Source organism: Stenella coeruleoalba (assembly GCF_951394435.1).
Source record: "Stenella coeruleoalba genome assembly, chromosome: 1".
NCBI lineage: Eukaryota > Metazoa > Chordata > Mammalia > Artiodactyla > Delphinidae > Stenella > Stenella coeruleoalba.
The window spans coordinates 122,960,163-122,982,717 of NC_137169.1; the positions used below are offsets into that span (position 1 = coordinate 122,960,163).

At 44.1% G+C, this 22,555-nt stretch overlaps 1 long non-coding RNA gene across 14 annotated transcripts in view; it reads right to left on the minus strand.

Annotated features, from left to right (window-relative positions):
* Positions 1 to 22,555, minus strand: part of LOC307186525 — a 2,785,769-nt gene that overhangs the window by 1,966,534 nt on the left and 796,680 nt on the right. The window contains exon 1 of one of the 14 annotated variants that reach the window (XR_013828373.1): positions 11,777 to 11,832. The exons of the other annotated variants lie outside the window; for them this stretch is intronic. This is a non-coding gene — a long non-coding RNA (uncharacterized lncRNA). Of the gene's footprint in view, positions 1 to 11,776; positions 11,833 to 22,555 lie in introns of those variants that run through there. 14 annotated transcript variants of the gene reach the window in all.

Below are 22,555 nucleotides of genomic sequence, written 5' to 3' on the forward strand. Positions count from 1 at the left end.
TGCCAGAACCAGATTAGGGCCTGAAGCCATCCTGCGGTGTTACGGCCAGCTCACAAGAAAGCGAGTTGAAGAAAGGAGCTCAGGGGCACTGTAATTCACAAACCTGCAGAGTTATAAATGACAGCTATCGTCCAAAAATAGACTGAAGTAAGGCTGCCAAGAGGACTTGAAAGCGGGGCAGAATTGCAGGAAACCGATTTCAGGAGGTAGACTGGAATTGCATTGAAAGCATAGGAAAAGAGGCCGAACGTCCACAATGATGCACTTGGCCAAAAAGGGCGTATGCGTTTTTTCCTGAATATATTCAGGAAAAAACGCATACGCCCTTTTTGGCCAACCAAGCAAGCTTGCAAAGGAAATCTGCACTACAATGAAGTCTCACTTCCCCCCGGTCAAAAGGGCCATCTGAAAAAAGTGTAAAATCCAGAAAGGCAGGACAGGCCATGGAGAACTGGGAGCCTTGTTATGCTGATGGGCGGGATGTAAATTGCCAACAACCACTCGGGAGAAGTGTATGGTGTTTCCTGAAACATCTAAAAAACAAAGCAACAGAGCCTAGGGCACTTCCACTTATGGTCCTATAGCTTAGGGAAATTAAAATCAAAAAGACACAGCCACCCCAAAGTTTGGGACGCCTCTGTTTACAAGAACCTCGTTTACAGTACAAGTTCAACATCGCAGAAAGTGAAAAATGGATAAAGAACTTGTGGTATTTACTTACAATGTAGTATCACTCAGCAATGAAATCTGTGTCATCAGGCCCTTAGCAGCACAATGAGTGGATTCAGGTATGATGATTCTAACTGAAAGAAGTCACACAGAAAAAGAAACATCATAAGATATCAGTAATACACGGAATGGAAACTTGGCTACACAGGAACTGAATTACAGAACAGAACAGGGTCTCAAATTTAGAAAACCAACTTATGCTTGCTTAAGGGTAAAGGTGAGTTGGGGTGCTGCATAAAACCACAGATTGAAATGAGCACAGATAAAGTTCCTTAAGCCAAATATGGAATAGACAAGTGCTACTCCTTGCTCAACGAAATGGACTCAACACCCCATATTAAACGCCTAAGAATGTACCTGACTAGTAAGTATCGTAAAACCTATGGATTGCTATGTCTCCAAAAGAGAATCAAGCGTGTGTACAGGGGCATAAACGCAGCAGTGATAGGATTGGAGAGGTTCGGTGAGCAAATGAAGACCCTTTGAAGTCATATTGCATGGTACCCATTACACGGGTCTCAACTCTCCAGGTTTAAGGTATTCTTCCTTCAGCTAAAACATGCATGTGGAACCCAAGTATGATCAACCATGTGAACGGGAGACGTGTTCAAATATGTCTCAGTTTTCCTCCCCTGGTACTCGGGTGCAACATTCCAGACGCTTTACTAACACTCTCCCCACTTGGAGAGTCAGCGCCTTTAACCTCCTGTTTGGCTCAGTTTGCAATTTCTGCGGAAGATGAACAGGAATAGCGAGAACCAATGAGAGGCTAGCTGGAGGTGTCTGGACAGGCAAATTTAACTCTCATTTCCCACCAGGAAGAGGAAATATCCAAAGGCTCAGTGTGCCGTGCCGGAACCAGATTAGGGCCTGAAGCCATCCTGCGGTGTTGCGGCCAGCTCAAAAGAAAGCGAGTTGAAGAAAGGAGCTCAGGGGCACAGTAATTCACAAACCTGCAGAGTTATAAATGACAGCTATCGTCCAAAAATAGACTGAAGTAAGGCTGCCAAGAGGACTTGAAAGCGGGGCAGAATTGCAGGAAACCGATTTCAGGAGGTAGACTGGAATTGCATTGAAAGCATAGGAAAAGAGGCAGAACGTCCACAATGATGCACTTGGCCAAAAAGGGCGTATGCGTTTTTTCCTGAATATATTCAGGAAAAAACGCATACGCCCTTTTTGGCCAACCAAGCAAGCTTGCAAAGGAAATCTGCACTACAATGAAGTCTCACTTCCCCCCGGTCAAAAGGGCCATCTGAAAAAAGTGTAAAATCCAGAAAGGCAGGACAGGCCATGGAGAACTGGGAGCCTTGTTATGCTGATGGGCGGGATGTAAATTGCCAACAACCACTCGGGAGAAGTGTATGGTGTTTCCTGAAACATCTAAAAAACAAAGCAACAGAACCTAGGGCACTTCCACTTATGGTCCTATACCTTAGGGAAATTAAAATCAAAAAGACACAGCCACCCCAAAGTTTGGGACGCCTCTGTTTACAAGAACCTCGTTTACAGTACAAGTTCAACATCGCAGAAAGTGAAAAATGGATAAAGAACTTGTGGTATTTACTTACAACGCAGTATCACTCAGCAATGAAATCTATGTCATCAGGCCCGTAGCAGCATAATGAGTGGATTCAGGTACGATGATTCTAACTGAAATAAGTCACACAGAAAAAGAAACATCATAAGATATCACTAATACACGGAATGTAAACTTGGCTACACAGGAACTGCATTCCAAAACAGAACAGGGTCTCAAATTTAGAAAACCAACTTATGCTTGCTTAAGGGTAAAGGTGAGTTGGGGTGCTGCATAAAACCAGAGATTGAAATGAGCACAGATAAAGTTCCTTAAGTCAAATATGGAATAGACAAGAGCTACTCCTTGCTCAACGAAATGGACTCAACACCGCATATTAAACGCCTAAGAATGTACCTGACTAGTAAGTATCGTAAAACCTATGGATTGCTATGTCTCCAAAAGAGAATCAAGCGTGTGTACAGGGGCATAAACGCAGCAGTGATAGGATTGGAGAGGTTCAGTGAGCAAATGAAGACCCTTTGAAGTCATATTGCATGGTACCCATTACACGGATCTCAACTCTCCAGGTTTAAGGTATTCTTCCTTCAGCTAAAACATGCATGTGGGACCCAAGTATGATCAACCATGTGATCGGGAGACGTGTTCAAATATGTCTCAGTTTTCGTACCCTGCTACTCGGGTGCAACATTCCAGACGGTTTACTAACACTCTCCCTACTTGGAGAGTCAGTGTCTTTAACCTCCTGTTTGCCCCAGTTTGCAATTTCTGCGGAAGATGAACAGGAATAGCGAGAACCAATGAGAGACTAGCTGGAGGTGTCTGGACGGGCAAATTTAACTCTCATTTCCCACCAGGAAGAGGAATTAACCAAAGGCTCAGCGTACCGTGCCAGAACCAGATTAGGGCCTGAAGCCATCCTGCGGTGTTACGGCCAGCTCACAAGAAAGCGAGTTGAAGAAAGGAGCTCAGGGGCACTGTAATTCACAAACCTGCAGAGTTATAAATGACAGCTATCGTCCAAAAATAGACTGAAGTAAGGCTGCCAAGAGGACTTGAAAGCGGGGCAGAATTGCAGGAAACCGATTTCAGGAGGTAGACTGGAATTGCATTGAAAGCATAGGAAAAGAGGCAGAACGTACACAATGATGCACTTGGCCAAAAAGGGCGTATGCGTTTTTTCCTGAATATATTCAGGAAAAAACGCATACGCCCTTTTTGGCCAACCAAGCAAGCTTGCAAAGGAAATCTGCACTACAATGAAGTCTCACTTCCCCCCGGTCAAAAGGGCCATCTGAAAAAAGTGTAAAATCCAGAAAGGCAGGACAGGCCATGGAGAACTGGGAGCCTTGTTATGCTGATGGGCGGGATGTAAATTGCCAACAACCACTCGGGAGAAGTGTATGGTGTTTCCTGAAACATCTAAAAAACAAAGCAACAGAACCTAGGGCACTTCCACTTATGGTCCTATAGCTTAGGGAAATTAAAATCAAAAAGACACAGCCACCCCAAAGTTTGGAACGGCTCTGTTTACAAGAACCTCGTTTACAGTACAAGTTCAACATCGCAGAAAGTGAAAAATGGATAAAGAACTTGTGGTATTTACTTACAACGCAGTATCACTCAGCAATGAAATCTATGTCATCAGGCCCGTAGCAGCATAATGAGTGGATTCAGGTACGATAATTCTAACTGAAATAAGTCACACAGAAAAAGAAACATCATAAGATATCACTAATACACAGAATGTAAACTTGGCTACACAGGAACTGAATTACAAAACAGAACAGGGTCTCAAATTTAGAAAAGCAACTTATGCGTGCTTAAGGGGAAAGGTGAGTTGGGGTGCTGCATAAAACCAGAGATTGAAATGAGCACAGATAAAGTTCCTTAAGGCAAATATGGAATAGACAAGAGCTACTCCTTGCTCAACGAAATGGACTCAACACCGCATATTAAACGCCTAAGAATGTACCTGACTAGTAAGTATCTTAAAACCTATGGATTGCTATGTCTCCAAAAGAGAATCAAGCGTGTGTACAGGGGCATAAATGCAGCAGTGATAGGATTGGAGAGGTTCGGTGAGCAAATGAAGACCCTTTGAAGTCATATTGCATGGGACCCATTCCACGGGTCTCAACTCTGCAGGTTTAAAGTATTCTTCCTTCAGCTAAAACATGCAGGTGGAACCCAGAGTACGATCAACCATGTGAACGGGAGACGTGTTCAAATATGTCTCAGTTTTCCTCCCCTGGTACTCGGGTGTAACATTCCAGACGCTTTACTAACACTCTCCCCACTTGGAGAGTCAGCGCCTTTAACCTCCTGTTTGGCCCAGTTTGCAATTTCTGCGGAAGATGAACAGGAATAGCGAGAACCAATGAGAGACTAGCTGGAGGTGTCTGGACGGGCAAATTTAACTCTCATTTCCCACCAGGAAGAGGAATTAACCAAAGGCTCAGCGTACCGTGCCAGAACCAGATTAGGGCCTGAAGCCATCCTGCGGTGTTACGGCCAGCTCACAAGAAAGCGAGTTGAAGAAAGGAGCTCAGGGGCACTGTAATTCACAAACCTGCAGAGTTATAAATGACAGCTATCGTCCAAAAATAGACTGAAGTAAGGCTGCCAAGAGGACTTGAAAGCGGGGCAGAATTGCAGGAAACCGATTTCAGGAGGTAGACTGGAATTGCATTGAAAGCATAGGAAAAGAGGCCGAACGTCCACAATGATGCACTTGGCCAAAAAGGGCGTATGCGTTTTTTCCTGAATATATTCAGGAAAAAACGCATACGCCCTTTTTGGCCAACCAAGCAAGCTTGCAAAGGAAATCTGCACTACAATGAAGTCTCACTTCCCCCCGGTCAAAAGGGCCATCTGAAAAAAGTGTAAAATCCAGAAAGGCAGGACAGGCCATGGAGAACTGGGAGCCTTGTTATGCTGATGGGCGGGATGTAAATTGCCAACAACCACTCGGGAGAAGTGTATGGTGTTTCCTGAAACATCTAAAAAACAAAGCAACAGAACCTAGGGCACTTCCACTTATGGTCCTATAGCTTAGGGAAATTAAAATCAAAAAGACACAGCCACCCCAAAGTTTGGAACGGCTCTGTTTACAAGAACCTCGTTTACAGTACAAGTTCAACATCGCAGAAAGTGAAAAATGGATAAAGAACTTGTGGTATTTACTTACAACGCAGTATCACTCAGCAATGAAATCTATGTCATCAGGCCCGTAGCAGCATAATGAGTGGATTCAGGTACGATAATTCTAACTGAAATAAGTCACACAGAAAAAGAAACATCATAAGATATCACTAATACACAGAATGTAAACTTGGCTACACAGGAACTGAATTACAAAACAGAACAGGGTCTCAAATTTAGAAAAGCAACTTATGCGTGCTTAAGGGGAAAGGTGAGTTGGGGTGCTGCATAAAACCAGAGATTGAAATGAGCACAGATAAAGTTCCTTAAGGCAAATATGGAATAGACAAGAGCTACTCCTTGCTCAACGAAATGGACTCAACACCGCATATTAAACGCCTAAGAATGTACCTGACTAGTAAGTATCTTAAAACCTATGGATTGCTATGTCTCCAAAAGAGAATCAAGCGTGTGTACAGGGGCATAAATGCAGCAGTGATAGGATTGGAGAGGTTCGGTGAGCAAATGAAGACCCTTTGAAGTCATATTGCATGGGACCCATTCCACGGGTCTCAACTCTGCAGGTTTAAAGTATTCTTCCTTCAGCTAAAACATGCAGGTGGAACCCAGAGTACGATCAACCATGTGAACGGGAGACGTGTTCAAATATGTCTCAGTTTTCCTCCCCTGGTACTCGGGTGTAACATTCCAGACGCTTTACTAACACTCTCCCCACTTGGAGAGTCAGCGCCTTTAACCTCCTGTTTGGCCCAGTTTGCAATTTCTGCGGAAGATGAACAGGAATAGCGAGAACCAATGAGAGACTAGCTGGAGGTGTCTGGACGGGCAAATTTAACTCTCATTTCCCACCAGGAAGAGGAATTAACCAAAGGCTCAGCGTACCGTGCCAGAACCAGATTAGGGCCTGAAGCCATCCTGCGGTGTTACGGCCAGCTCACAAGAAAGCGAGTTGAAGAAAGGAGCTCAGGGGCACTGTAATTCACAAACCTGCAGAGTTATAAATGACAGCTATCGTCCAAAAATAGACTGAAGTAAGGCTGCCAAGAGGACTTGAAAGCGGGGCAGAATTGCAGGAAACCGATTTCAGGAGGTAGACTGGAATTGCATTGAAAGCATAGGAAAAGAGGCCGAACGTCCACAATGATGCACTTGGCCAAAAAGGGCGTATGCGTTTTTTCCTGAATATATTCAGGAAAAAACGCATACGCCCTTTTTGGCCAACCAAGCAAGCTTGCAAAGGAAATCTGCACTACAATGAAGTCTCACTTCCCCCCGGTCAAAAGGGCCATCTGAAAAAAGTGTAAAATCCAGAAAGGCAGGACAGGCCATGGAGAACTGGGAGCCTTGTTATGCTGATGGGCGGGATGTAAATTGCCAACAACCACTCGGGAGAAGTGTATGGTGTTTCCTGAAACATCTAAAAAACAAAGCAACAGAGCCCAGGGCACGGCCACTTATGGTCCTATAGCTTAGGGAAATTAAAATCAAAAAGACACAGCCACCCCAAAGTTTGGGACGCCTCTGTTTACAAGAACCTCGTTTACAGTACAAGTTCAACATCGCAGAAAGTGAAAAATGGATAAAGAACTTGTGGTATTTACTTACAACGCAGTATCACTCAGCAATGAAATCTATGTCATCAGGCCCGTAGCAGCATAATGAGTGGATTCAGGTACGATGATTCTAACTGAAATAAGTCACACAGAAAAAGAAACATCATAAGATATCACTAATACACGGAATGTAAACTTGGCTACACAGGAACTGCATTCCAAAACAGAACAGGGTCTCAAATTTAGAAAACCAACTTATGCTTGCTTAAGGGTAAAGGTGAGTTGGGGTGCTGCATAAAACCAGAGATTGAAATGAGCACAGATAAAGTTCCTTAAGTCAAATATGGAATAGACAAGAGCTACTCCTTGCTCAACGAAATGGACTCAACACCGCATATTAAACGCCTAAGAATGTACCTGACTAGTAAGTATCGTAAAACCTATGGATTGCTATGTCTCCAAAAGAGAATCAAGCGTGTGTACAGGGGCATAAACGCAGCAGTGATAGGATTGGAGAGGTTCGGTGAGCAAATGAAGACCCTTTGAAGTCATATTGCATGGTACCCATTACACGGGTCTCAACTCTCCAGGTTTAAGGTATTCTTCCTTCAGCTAAAACATGCATGTGGAACCCAAGTATGATCAACCATGTGAACGGGAGACGTGTTCAAATATGTCTCAGTTTTCCTCCCCTGGTACTCGGGTGCAACATTCCAGACGCTTTACTAACACTCTCCCCACTTGGAGAGTCAGCGCCTTTAACCTCCTGTTTGGCTCAGTTTGCAATTTCTGCGGAAGATGAACAGGAATAGCGAGAACCAATGAGAGGCTAGCTGGAGGTGTCTGGACAGGCAAATTTAACTCTCATTTCCCACCAGGAAGAGGAAATATCCAAAGGCTCAGTGTGCCGTGCCGGAACCAGATTAGGGCCTGAAGCCATCCTGCGGTGTTGCGGCCAGCTCAAAAGAAAGCGAGTTGAAGAAAGGAGCTCAGGGGCACAGTAATTCACAAACCTGCAGAGTTATAAATGACAGCTATCGTCCAAAAATAGACTGAAGTAAGGCTGCCAAGAGGACTTGAAAGCGGGGCAGAATTGCAGGAAACCGATTTCAGGAGGTAGACTGGAATTGCATTGAAAGCATAGGAAAAGAGGCAGAACGTCCACAATGATGCACTTGGCCAAAAAGGGCGTATGCGTTTTTTCCTGAATATATTCAGGAAAAAACGCATACGCCCTTTTTGGCCAACCAAGCAAGCTTGCAAAGGAAATCTGCACTACAATGAAGTCTCACTTCCCCCCTGTCAAAAGGGCCATCTGAAAAAAGTGTAAAATCCAGAAAGGCAGGACAGGCCATGGAGAACTGGGAGCCTTGTTATGCTGATGGGCGGGATGTAAATTGCCAACAACCACTCGGGAGAAGTGTATGGTGTTTCCTGAAACATCTAAAAAACAAAGCAACAGAACCTAGGGCACTTCCACTTATGGTCCTATACCTTAGGGAAATTAAAATCAAAAAGACACAGCCACCCCAAAGTTTGGGACGCCTCTGTTTACAAGAACCTCGTTTACAGTACAAGTTCAACATCGCAGAAAGTGAAAAATGGATAAAGAACTTGTGGTATTTACTTACAATGCAGTATCACTCAGCAATGAAATCTGTGTCATCAGGCCCTTAGCAGCACAATGAGTGGATTCAGGTATGATGATTCTAACTGAAAGAAGTCACACAGAAAAAGAAACATCATAAGATATCAGTAATACACGGAATGGAAACTTGGCTACACAGGAACTGAATTACAGAACAGAACAGGGTCTCAAATTTAGAAAACCAACTTATGCTTGCTTAAGGGTAAAGGTGAGTTGGGGTGCTGCATAAAACCAGAGATTGAAATGAGCACAGATAAAGTTCCTTCAGCCAAATATGGAATAGACAAGTGCTACTCCTTGCTCAACGAAATGGACTCAACACCCCATATTAAACGCCTAAGAATGTACCTGACTAGTAAGTATCGTAAAACCTATGGATTGCTATGTCTCCAAAAGAGAATCAAGCGTGTGTACAGGGGCATAAACGCAGCAGTGATAGGATTGGAGAGGTTCGGTGAGCAAATGAAGACCCTTTGAAGTCATATTGCATGGTACCCATTACACGGGTCTCAACTCTCCAGGTTTAAGGTATTCTTCCTTCAGCTAAAACATGCATGTGGAACCCAAGTATGATCAACCATGTGAACGGGAGACGTGTTCAAATATGTCTCAGTTTTCCTCCCCTGGTACTCGGGTGCAACATTCCAGACGCTTTACTAACACTCTCCCCACTTGGAGAGTCAGCGCCTTTAACCTCCTGTTTGGCTCAGTTTGCAATTTCTGCGGAAGATGAAAAGGAATAGCGAGAACCAATGAGAGGCTAGCTGGAGGTGTCTGGACGGGCAAATTTAACTCTCATTTCCCACCAGGAAGAGGAAATAACCAAAGGCTCAGTGTGCCGTGCCGGAACCAGATTAGGGCCTGAAGCCATCCTGCGGTGTTGCGGCCAGCTCAAAAGAAAGCGAGTTGAAGAAAGGAGCTCAGGGGCACTGTAATTCACAAACCTGCAGAGTTATAAATGACAGCTATCGTCCAAAAATAGACTGAAGTAAGGCTGCCAAGAGGACTTGAAAGCGGGGCAGAATTGCAGGAAACCGATTTCAGGAGGTAGACTGGAATTGCATTGAAAGCATAGGAAAAGAGGCAGAACGTCCACAATGATGCACTTGGCCAAAAAGGGCGTATGCGTTTTTTCCTGAATATATTCAGGAAAAAACGCATACGCCCTTTTTGGCCAACCAAGCAAGCTTGCAAAGGAAATCTGCACTACAATGAAGTCTCACTTCCCCCCGGTCAAAAGGGCCATCTGAAAAAAGTGTAAAATCCAGAAAGGCAGGACAGGCCATGGAGAACTGGGAGCCTTGTTATGCTGATGGGCGGGATGTAAATTGCCAACAACCACTCTGGAGAAGTGTATGGTGTTTCCTGAAACATCTAAAAAACAAAGCAACAGAACCTAGGGCACTTCCACTTATGGTCCTATAGCTTAGGGAAATTAAAATGAAAAAGACACAGCCACCCCAAAGTTTGGAACGGCTCTGTTTACAAGAACCTCGTTTACAGTAGAAGTTCAACATCGCAGAAAGTGAAAAATGGATAAAGAACTTGTGGTATTTACTTACAACGCAGTATCACTCAGCAATGAAATCTATGTCATCAGGCCCGTAGCAGCATAATGAGTGGATTCAGGTACGATGATTCTAACTGAAATAAGTCACACAGAAAAAGAAACATCATAAGATATCACTAATACACGGAATGTAAACTTGGCTACACAGGAACTGCATTCCAAAACAGAACAGGGTCTCAAATTTAGAAAACCAACTTATGCTTGCTTAAGAGTAAAGGTGAGTTGGGGTGCTGCATAAAACCACAGATTGAAATGAGCACAGATAAAGTTCCTTAAGTCAAATATGTGATAGACAAGAGCTACTCCTTGCTCAACGAAATGGACTCAACACCGCATATTAAACGCCTAAGAATGTACCTGACTAGTAAGTATCGTAAAACCTATGGATTGCTATGTCTCCAAAAGAGAATCAAGCGTGTGTACAGGGGCATAAACGCAGCAGTGATAGGATTGGAGAGGTTCGGTGAGCAAATGAAGACCCTTTGAAGTCATATTGCATGGTACCCATTACACGGGTCTCAACTCTCCAGGTTTAAGGTATTCTTCCTTCAGCTAAAACATGCATGTGGAACCCAAGTATGATCAACCATGTGAACGGGAGACGTGTTCAAATATGTCTCAGTTTTCCTCCCCTGGTACTCGGGTGCAACATTCCAGATGCTTTACTAACAGTCTCCCCACTTGGAGAGTCAGCGCCTTTAACCTCCTGTTTGGCCCAGTTTGCAATTTCTGCGGAAGATGAACAGGAATAGCGAGAACCAATGAGAGGCTAGCTGGAGGTGTCTGGACGGGCAAATTTAACTCTCATTTCCCACCAGGAAGAGGAAATAACCAAAGGCTCAGTGTGCCGTGCCGGAACCAGATTAGGGCCTGAAGCCATCCTGTGGTGTTGCGGCCAGGTCACAAGAAAGCGAGTTGAAGAAAGGAGCTCAGGGGCACTGCAATTCAAAAAACTGCAGAGTTATAAATGATAGCTATCGTCCAAAAATAGACTGAAGTAAGGCTGCCAAGAGGACTTGAAAGCGGGGCAGAATTGCAGGAAACCGATTTCAGGAGGTAGACTGGAATTGCATTGAAAGCATAGGAAAAGAGGCAGAACGTCCACAATGATGCACTTGGCCAAAAAGGGCGTATGCGTTTTTTCCTGAATATATTCAGGAAAAAACGCATACGCCCTTTTTGGCCAACCAAGCAAGCTTGCAAAGGAAATCTGCACTACAATGAAGTCTCACTTCCCCCCGGTCAAAAGGGCCATCTGAAAAAAGTGTAAAATCCAGAAAGGCAGGACAGGCCATGGAGAACTGGAAGCCTTGTTATGCTGATGGGCGGGATGTAAATTGCCAACAACCACTGGGGAGAAGTGTATGGTGTTTCCTGAAACATCTAAAAAACAAAGCAACAGAGCCTAGGGCACTTCCACTTATGGTCCTATAGCTTAGGGAATTTAAAATCAAAAAGACACAGCCACCCCAAAGTTTGGAACGGCTCTGTTTACAAGAACCTCGTTTACAGTACAAGTTCAACATCGCAGAAAGTGAAAAATGGATAAAGAAGTTGTGGTATTTACTTACAAAGCAATATCATTCAGCAATGAAATCTGTGTCATCAGGCCCTTAGCAGCACAATGAGTGGATTCAGGTATGATGATTCTAACTGAAATAAGTCACACAGAAAAAGAAACATCATAAGATATCAGTAATACACGGAATGGAAACTTGGCTACACAGGAACTGAATTACAGAACAGAACAGGGTCTCAAATTTAGAAAAACAACTTATGCTTGCTTAAGGGTAAAGGTGAGTTGGGGTGCTGCATAAAACCAGAGATTGAAATGAGCACAGATAAAGTTCCTTAAGCCAAATATGGAATAGACAAGAGCTACTCCTTGCTCAACGAAATGGACTCAACACTGCATATTAAACGCCTAAGAATGTACCTGACTAGTAAGTATCTTAAAACCTATGGATTGCTATGTCTCCAAAAGAGAATCAAGCATGTGTACAGGGGCATAAACGCAGCAGTGATAGGATTGGAGAGGTTCGGTGAGCAAATGAAGACCCTTTGAAGTCATATTGCATGGTACCCATTCCACGGGTTTCAACTACCCAGGTTTTAGGTATTCTTCCTTCAGCTAAAACATGCATGTGGAACCCAGAGTATGATCAACCATGTGATCGGGAGACGTGTTCAAATATGTCTCACTTTTCGTACCCTGGTACTCGGGTGCAACATTCCAGACGCTTTACTAACACTCTCCCGACTTGGAGAGTCAGTGTCTTTAACCTCCTGTTTGGCCCAGTTTGCAATTTCTGCGGAAGATGTACAGGAATAGCGAGAACCAATGAGAGACTAGCTGGAGGTGTCTGGACGGGCAAATTTAACTCTCATTTCCCACCAGGAAGAGGAATTAACCAAAGGCTCAGCGTGCCATGCCGGAACCAGATTAGGGCCTGAAGCCATCCTGCGGTGTTGCGGCCAGGACACAAGAAAGCGAGTTGAAGAAAGGAGCTCAGGGGCACTGTAATTCACAAACCTGCAGAGTTATAAATGACAGCTATCGTCGCAAAATAGACTGAAGTAAGGCGGCCAAGAGGACTTGAAAGCGGGGCAGAATTGCAGGAAACCGATTTCAGGAGGTAGACTGGGATTGCATTTAAAGCATAGGAAAAGAGGCAGAACGTCCACAATGATGCACTTGCCCAAAAAGGGCGTATGCGTTTTTTCCTGAATATATTAAGGAAAAAACGCATACGCCCTTTTTGGCCAACCAAGCAAGCTTGCAAAGGAAATCTGCACTACAATGAAGTCTCACTTCCCCCCGGTCAAAAGGGCCATCTGAAAAAAGTGTAAAATCCAGAAAGGCAGGACAGGCCATGGAGAACTGGGAGCCTTGTTATGCTGATGGGCGGGATGTAAATTGCCAACAACCACTGGGGAAAAGTGTATGGTGTTTCCTGAAACATCTAAAAAACAAAGCAACAGAGCCTTGGGCACTTCCACTTATGGTCCTATAGCTTAGGGAATTTAAAATCAAAAAGACACAGCCACCCCAAAGTTTGGAACGGCTCTGTTTACAAGAACCTCGTTTACAGTACAAGTTCAACATCGCAGAAAGTGAAAAATGGATAAAGAAGTTGTGGTATTTACTTACAAAGCAATATCACTCAGCAATGAAATCTGTGTCATCAGGCCCTTAGCAGCACAATGAGTGGATTCAGGTATGATGATGCTAACTGAAATAAGTCACACAGAAAAAGAAACATCATAAGATATCAGTAATACACGGAATGTAAACTTGGCTACACAGGAACTGAATTACAGAACAGAACAGGGTCTCAAATTTAGAAAACCAACTTATGCTTGCTTAAGGGGAAAGGTGAGTTGGGGTGCTGCATAAAACCAGAGATTGAAATGAGCACAGATAAAGTTCCTTAAGCCAAATATGGAATAGACAAGAGCTACTCCTTGCTCAACGAAATGGACTCAACACCGCATATTAAACGCCTAAGAATGTACCTGACTAGTAAGTATCTTAAAACCTATGGATTGCTATGTCTCTGAAAGGGAATCAAGCATGTGTACAGGGGCATAAACGCAGCAGTGATAGGATTGGAGAGGTTCGGTGAGCAAATGAAGACCCTTTGAAGTCATATTGCATGGTACCCATTCCACGGGTTTCAACTACCCAGGTTTTAGGTATTCTTCCTTCAGCTAAAACATGCATGTGGAACCCAAGTATGATCAACCATGTGAACGGGAGACGTGTTCAAATATGTCTCAGTTTTCCTCCCCTGGTACTCGGGTGCAACATTCCAGATGCTTTACTAACACTCTCCCCACTTGGAGAGTCAGTCCCTTTAATTTCCTGTTTGGCCCAGTTTGCAATTTCTGTGGAAGATGAACAGGAATAGCGAGAACCAATGAGAGGCTAGCTGGAGGTGTCTGGACGGGCAAATTTAACCCTCATTTCCCACCAGGAAGAGGAAATAACCAAAGGCTCAGTGTGCCGTGCCGGAACCAGTTTAGGGCCTGAAGCCATCCTGCGGTGTTGCGGCCAGCTCACAAGAAAGCGAGTTGAAGAAAGGAGCTCAGGGGCACTGTAATTCACAAACCTGCAGAGTTATAAATGACAGCTATCATCCAAAAATAGACTGAAGTAAGGCGGCCAAGAGGACTTGAAAGCGGGGCAGAATTGCAGGAAACCGATTTCAGGAGGTAGACTGGAATTGCATTGAAAGCATAGGAGAAGAGGCAGAACGTACACAATAATGCACTTGGCCAAAAAGGGCGTATGCATTTTTTCCTGAATATATTCAGGAAAAAACGCATACGCCCTTTTTGGCCAACCAAGCAAGCTTGCAAAGGAAATCTGCACTACAATGAAGTCTCACTTCCCCCCGGTCAAAAGGGCCATCTGAAAAAAGTGTAAAATCCAGAAAGGCAGGACAGGCCATGGAGAACTGGGAGCATTGTTATGCTGATGGGCGGGATGTAAATTGCCAACAACCACTCGGGAGAAGTGTATGGTGTTTCCTGAAACATCTAAAAAACAAAGCAAAAGAACCTAGGGCACTTCCAGTTATGGTCCTATAGCTTAGGGAAATTAAAATCAAAAAGACACAGCCACCCCAAAGTTTGGAACGGCTCTGTTTACAAGAACCTCGTTTACAGTACAAGTTCAACATCGCAGAAAGTGAAAAATGGATAAAGAAGTTGTGGTATTTACTTACAAAGCAGTATCACTCAGCAATGAAATCTGTGTCATCAGGCCCGTAGCAGCATAATGAGTAGATTCAGGTACGATGATTCTAACTGAAATAAGTCACACAGAAAAAGAAACATCATAAGATATCACTAATACACGGAATGTAATCTTGGCTACACAGGAACTGAATTCCACAACAGAACAGGGACTCAAATTTAGAAAACCAACTTATGCTTGCTTAAGGGGAAAGGTGAGTTGGGTTGCTGCATAAAACCAGAGATTGAAATGAGCACAGATAAAGTTCCTTAAGCCAAATATGGAATAGACAAGAGCTACTCCTTGCTCAATGAAATGGACTCAACACCGCATATTAAACGCCTAAGAATGTACCTGACTAGTAAGTATCTTAAAACCTATGGATTGCTATGTTTCCAAAAGAGAATCAAGCGTGTGTACAGGGGCATAAACGCAGCAGTGATAGGATTGGAGAGGTTCGGTGAGCAAATGAAGACCCTTTGAAGTCATATTGCATGGTACCCATTCCACGGGTTTCAACTACCCAGGTTTTAGGTATTCTTCCTTCAGCTAAAACATGCATGTGGAACCCAGAGTATGATCAACCACGTGATCGGGAGACGTGTTCAAATATGTCTCAGTTTTCCTCCCCTGGTACTCGGGTGCAACATTCCAGACGCTTTACTAACACTCTCCCCACGTGGAGAGTCAGCGCCTTTAACCTCCTGTTTGGCACAGTTTGCAATTTCTGCGGAAGATGAACAGGAATAGCGAGAACCAATGAGAGGCTAGCTGGAGGTGTCTGGACGGGCAAATTTAACTCTCATTTCCCAACATGAAGAGGAAATAACCAAAGGCTCAGCGTACCGTACCGGAACCAGATTAGGGCCTGAAGCCATCCTGCGGTGTTGCGGCCAGCTCAAAAGAAACTGAGTTGAAGAAAGGAGCTCAGGGGCACTGTAATTCACAAACCTGCAGAGTTATAAATGACAGCTATCGTCCAAAAATAGACTGAAGTAAGGCTGCCAAGAGGACTTGAAAGCGGGGCAGAATTGCAGGAAACCGATTTCAGGAGGTAGACTGGAATTGCATTGAAAGCATAGGAAAAGAGGCAGAACGTCCACAATGATGCACTTGGCCAAAAAGGGCGTATGCGTTTTTTCCTGAATATATTCAGGAAAAAACGCATACGCCCTTTTTGGCCAACCAAGCAAGCTTGCAAAGGAAATCTGCACTACAATGAAGTCTCACTTCCCCCCGGTCAAAAGGGCCATCTGAAAAAAGTGTAAAATCCAGAAAGGCAGGACAGGCCATGGAGAACTGGGAGCCTTGTTATGCTGATGGGCGGGATGTAAATTGCCAACAACCACTCGGGAGAAGTGTATGGTGTTTCCTGAAACATCTAAAAAACAAAGCAACAGAGCCTAGGGCACTGCCACTTATGGTCCTATAGCTTAGGGAAATTAAAATAAAAAAGACACAGCCACCCCAAAGTTTGGGACGCCTCTGTTTACAAGAACCTCGTTTACCGTCCAAGTTCAATATCACAGAAACTGAAAAATGGATAAAGAACTTGTGGTACTTACGTACAATGCAGTATCACTCAGCAATGAAATCTATGTCATCAGGCCCGTAGCAGCATAATGAGTGGATTCAGGTACGATGATTCTAACTGAAATAAGTCACACAGAAAAAGAAATATCATAAGATATCACTAATACACAGAATGTAAACTTGGCTACACAGGAACTGAATTCCACAACAGAACAGGGACTCAAATTTAGAAAACCAACTTATGCTTGCTTAAGGGGAAAGGTGAGTTGGGGTGCTGCATAAAACCAGAGATTGAAATGAGCACAGATAAAGTTCCTTAAGCCAAATATGGAATAGACAAGAGCTACTCCTTGCTCAACGAAATGGACTCAACACCCCATATTAAACGCCTAAGAATGTACCTGACTAGTAAGTATCTTAAAACCTATGGATTGCTATGTCTCCAAAAGAGAATCAAGCGTGTGTACAGGGGCATAAACGCAGCAGTGATAGGATTGGAGAGGTTCGGTGAGCAAATGAAGACCCTTTGAAGTCATATTGCATGGTACCCATTACACGGGTCTCAACTATCCAGGTTTAAGGTATTCTTCCTTCAGCTAAAACATGCATGTGGAACCCAAGTATGATCAACCATGTGAACGGGAGACGTGTTCAAATATGTCTCAGTTTTCCTCCCCTGGTACTCGGGTGCAACATTCCAGACGCTTTACTAACACTCTCCCCACTTGGAGAGTCAGCGCCTTTAACCTCCTGTTTGGCCCAGTTTGCAATTTCTGCGGAAGATGAACAGGAATAGCGAGAACCAATGAGAGACTAGCTGGAGGTGTCTGGACGGGCAAATTTAACTCTCATTTCCCACCAGGAAGAGGAAATAACCAAAGGCTCAGTGTGCCGTGCCGGAACCAGATTAATGCCTGAAGCCATCCTGCGGTGTTGTGGCCAGCTCAAAAGAAAGCGAGTTGAAGAAAGGAGCTCAGGGGCACTGTAATTCACAAACCTGCAGAGTTATAAATGACAGCTATCGTCCAAAAATAGACTGAAGTAAGGCTGCCAAGAGGACTTGAAAGCGGGGCAGAATTGCAGGAAACCGATTTCAGGAGGTAGACTGGAATTGCATTGAAAGCATAGGAAAAGAGGCCGAACGTCCACAATGATGCACTTGGCCAAAAAGGGCGTATGCGTTTTTTCCTGAATATATTCAGGAAAAAACGCATACGCCCTTTTTGGCCAACCAAGCAAGCTTGCAAAGGAAATCTGCACTACAATGAAGTCTCACTTCCCCCCGTCAAAAGGGTCATCTGAAAAAAGTGTAAAATCCAGAAAGGCAGGACAGGCCATGGAGAACTGGGAGCCTTGTTATGCTGATGGGCGGGATGTAAATTGCCAACAACCACTCGGGAGAAGTGTATGGTGTTTCCTGAAACATCTAAAAAACAAAGCAACAGAGCCTAGGGCACTTCCACTTATGGTCCTATAGCTTAGGGAAATTAAAATCAAAAAGACATAGCCACCCCAAAGTTTGGGACGCCTCTGTTTACAAGAACCTCGTTTACAGTACAAGTTCAACATCGCAGAAAGTGAAAAATGGATAAAGAAGTTGTGGTACAACGCAGTATCACTCAGCAATGAAATCTATGTCATCAGGCCCGTAGCAGCATAATGAGTGGATTCAGGTACGATGATTCTAACTGAAATAAGTCACACAGAAAAAGAAACATCATAAGATATCAGTAATACACGGAATGTAAACTTGGCTACACAGGAACTGCATTCCAAAACAGAACAGGGTCTCAAATTTAGAAAACCAACTTATGCTTGCTTAAGGGTAAAGGTGAGTTGGGGTGCTGCATAAAACCACAGATTGAAATGAGCACAGATAAAGTTCCTTAAGTCAAATATGGAATAGACAAGAGCTACTCCTTGCTCAACGAAATGGACTGAACACCGCATATTAAACGCCTACGAATGTACCTGACTAGTAAGTATCGTAAAACCTATGGATTGCTATGTCTCCAAAAGAGAATCAAGCGTGTGTACAGGGGCATAAACGCAGCAGTGATAGGATTGGAGAGGTTCGGTGAGCAAATGAAGACCCTTTGAAGTCATATTGCATGGTACCCATTACACGGGTCTCAACTCTCCAGGTTTAAGGTATTCTTCCTTCAGCTAAAACATGCATGTGGAACCCAAGTATGATCAACCATGTGAACGGGAGACGTGTTCAAATAAGTCTCAGTTTTCCTCCCCTGGTACTCGGGTGCAACATTCCAGACGCTTTACTAACACTCTCCCCACTTGGAGAGTCAGCGCCTTTAACCACCTGTTTGGCTCAGTTTGCAATTTCTGCGGAAGATGAACAGGAATAGCGAGAACCAATGAGAGACTAGCTGGAGGTGTCTGGACGGGCAAATTTAACTCTCATTTCCCACCAGGAAGAGGAAATAACCAAAGGCTCAGTGTGCCGTGCCGGAACCAGATTAGGGCCTGAAGCCATCCTGCGGTGTTGCGGCCAGCTCAAAAGAAAGCGAGTTGAAGAAAGGAGCTCAGGGGCACTGTAATTCACAAACCTGCAGAGTTATAAATGACAGCTATCGTCCAAAAATAGACTGAAGGAAGGCTGCCAAGAGGACTTGAAAGCGGGGCAGAATTGCAGGAAACCGATTTCAGGAGGTAGACTGGAATTGCATTGAAAGCATAGGAAAAGAGGCAGAACGTCCACAATGATGCACTTGGCCAAAAAGGGCGTATGCGTTTTTTCCTGAATATATTCAGGAAAAAACGCATACGCCCTTTTTGGCCAACCAAGCAAGCTTGCAAAGGAAATCTGCACTACAATGAAGTCTCACTTCCCCCCGGTCAAAAGGGCCATCTGAAAAAAGTGTAAACTCCAGAAAGGCAGGACAGGCCATGGAGAACTGGGAGCCTTGTTATGCTGATGGGCGGGATGTAAATTGCCAACAACCACTCGGGAGAAGTGTATGGTGTTTCCTGAAACATCTAAAAAACAAAGCAACAGAACCTAGGGCACTTCCACTTATGGTCCTATAGCTTAGGGAAATTAAAATCAAAAAGACACAGCCACCCCAAAGTTTGGAATGGCTCTGTTTACAAGAACCTCGTTTACAGTACAAGTTCAACATCGCAGAAAGTGAAAAATGGATAAAGAACTTGTGGTATTTACTTACAACGCAGTATCACTCAGCAATGAAATCTATGTCATCAGGCCCGTAGCAGCATAATGAGTGGATTCAGGTACGATGATTCTAACTGAAATAAGTCACACAGAAAAAGAAACATCATAAGATATCACTAATACACGGAATGTAAACTTGGCTACACAGGAACTGCATTCCAAAACAGAACAGGGTCTCAAATTTAGAAAACCAACTTATGCTTGCTTAAGGGTAAAGGTGAGTTGCGGTGCTGCATAAAACCACAGATTGAAATGAGCACAGATAAAGTTCCTTAAGTCAAATATGGGATAGACAAGAGCTACTCCTTGCTCAACGAAATGGACTCAACACCGCATATTAAACGCCTAAGAATGTACCTGACTAGTAAGTATCGTAAAACCTATGGATTGCTATGTCTCCAAAAGAGAATCAAGCGTGTGTACAGGGGCATAAACGCAGCAGTGATAGGATTGGAGAGGTTCGATGAGCAAATGAAGACCCTTTGAAGTCATATTGCATGGTACCCATTACACGGGTCTCAACTCTCCAGGTTTAAGGTATTCTTCCTTCAGCTAAAACATGCATGTGGAACCCAGAGTATGATCAACCGTGTGAACGGGAGACGTGTTCAAATATGTCTCAGTTTTCGTCCCCTGGTACTCGGGTGCAACATTCCAGACGCTTTACTAACACTCTCCCCACTTGGAGAGTCAGCGCCTTTAACCTCCTGTTTGGCCCAGTTTGCAATTTCTGCGGAAGATGAACAGGAATAGTGAGAACCAATGAGAGACTAGCTGGAGGTGTCTGGACGGGCAAATTGAACTCTCATTTCCCACCAGGAAGAGAAATTAACCAAAGGTTCAGCGTGCCGTACCGGACACAGATTAGGGCCTGAGGCCATTTTGCGGTGTTTCGGCCAGCTCACAAGAAAGTGAGTTGAAGAAAGGAGCTCAGGTGCACTGTAATTCACAAACCTGCAGAGTTATAAATGACAGCTATCGTCCAAAAATATACTGAAGTAAGGCTGCAAGAGGACTTGAAAGCGGGGCAGAATTGCAGGAAACCGATTTCAGGAGGTAGACTGGAATTGCATTGAAAGCATAGGAAAAGAGGCAGAACGTCCACAATGATGCACTTGGCCAAAAAGGGTGTATGCGTTTTTTCCTGAATATATTCAGGAAAAAACGCATACGCCCTTTTTGGCCAACCAAGCAAGCTTGCAAAGGAAATCTGCACTACAATGAAGTCTCACTTCCCCCCGGTCAAAAGGGCCATCTGAAAAAAGTGTAAAATCCAGAAAGGCAGGACAGGCCATGGAGAACTGGGAGCCTTGTTATGCTGATGGGCGGGATGTAAATTGCCAACAGACACTCAGGAGAAGTGTATGGTGTTTCCTGAAGCATCTAAAAAACAAAGCAACAGAGCCTAGGGCACTTCCACTTATAGTCCTATAGCTTAGGGAAATTAAAATCAAAAAGACACAGCCACCCCAAAGTTTGGGACGCCTCTGTTTACAAAAACCTCGTTTACCGTACAAGTTCAATATCACAGAAAGTGAAAAGTGGATAAAGTACTTGTGGTACTTACGTGCAATGCAATATCCCTCAGCAATGAAATCTATGTCAACAGGCCTGTAGCAGCATAATGAGTGGATTCAGCTATGATGATTCTAACTGAAATAAGTCACACAGAAATAGAAACATCATAAGATATCACTAATGCACGGAATATAAACTTGGCTACACAGGAACTGAATTACAAAACAGAACAGGGTCTCAAATTTAGAAAACCAACATTTGCTTGCTTAAGGGTAAAGGTGAGTTGGGGTGCTGCATGAAACCAGAGATTGAAATGAGCACAGATAAAGTTCCTTTAGCCAAATATGGAATAGACAAGAGCTACTCCTTGCTCAACGAAATGGACTCAACACCCCATATTAAACGCCTAAGTATGTAACTGACTAGTAAGTATCTGAAAACCTATGGATTGCTATGTCTCCGAAAGAGAATCAAGCGTGTGTACAGGGGCATATACGCAGCAGTGATAGGATTGGAGAGGTTCGGTGAGCAAATGAAGACCCTTTGAAGTCATATTGCATGGTACCCATTCCACGGGTCTCAACTCTCCAGGTTTAAGGGATTCTTCCTTCAGCTAAAACATGCATGTGGAACCCAGAGTATGATCAACCGTGTGATCAGGAGACGTTTTCAAATATGTCTCAGTTTTCGTCCCCTGGTACTCTGGTGCAACATTCCAGACGCTTTACTAACACTCTCCCCACTTGGAGAGTCAGTGCCTTTAACCTCCTGTTTGGCCCAGTTTGCAATTTCTGCGGAAGATGAACAGGAATAGGGAGAACCAATGAGAGACTAGCTGGAGGTGTCCGGACGGGCAAATTTAACTCTCATTTCCCACCAGGAAGAGGAATTAACCAAAGGCTCAGCGTGCCATGCCGGAACCAGATTAGGGCCTGAAGCAATCCTGCGGTGTTGCGGCCAGCTCAAAAGAAAGCGAGTTGAAGAAAGGAGTTCAGGGGCACTGTAATTCACAAACCTGAGGAGTTATAAATGACAGCTATCGTCCAAAAATAGACTGAAGTAAGGCTGCCAAGAGGACTTGAAAGTGGGGCAGAATTGCAGGAAACCGATTTCAGGAGGTAGACTGGAATTGCATTTAAAGCATAGGAAAAGAGGCAGAACGTCCACAATGATGCACTTGGCCAAAAAGGGAATATGCGTTTTTTCCTAGGAAGAAACGCATACGCACTTTCTGGATAACCAAGCAAGCTTGCAAAGGACATCTGCACTACAATGTACTCTCACTGCCCCCAGGTCAAAAGGGCCATCTGAAAAAAGTGTAAAATCCAGAAAGGCAGGACAGGCCATGGAGAACTGGGAGCCTTG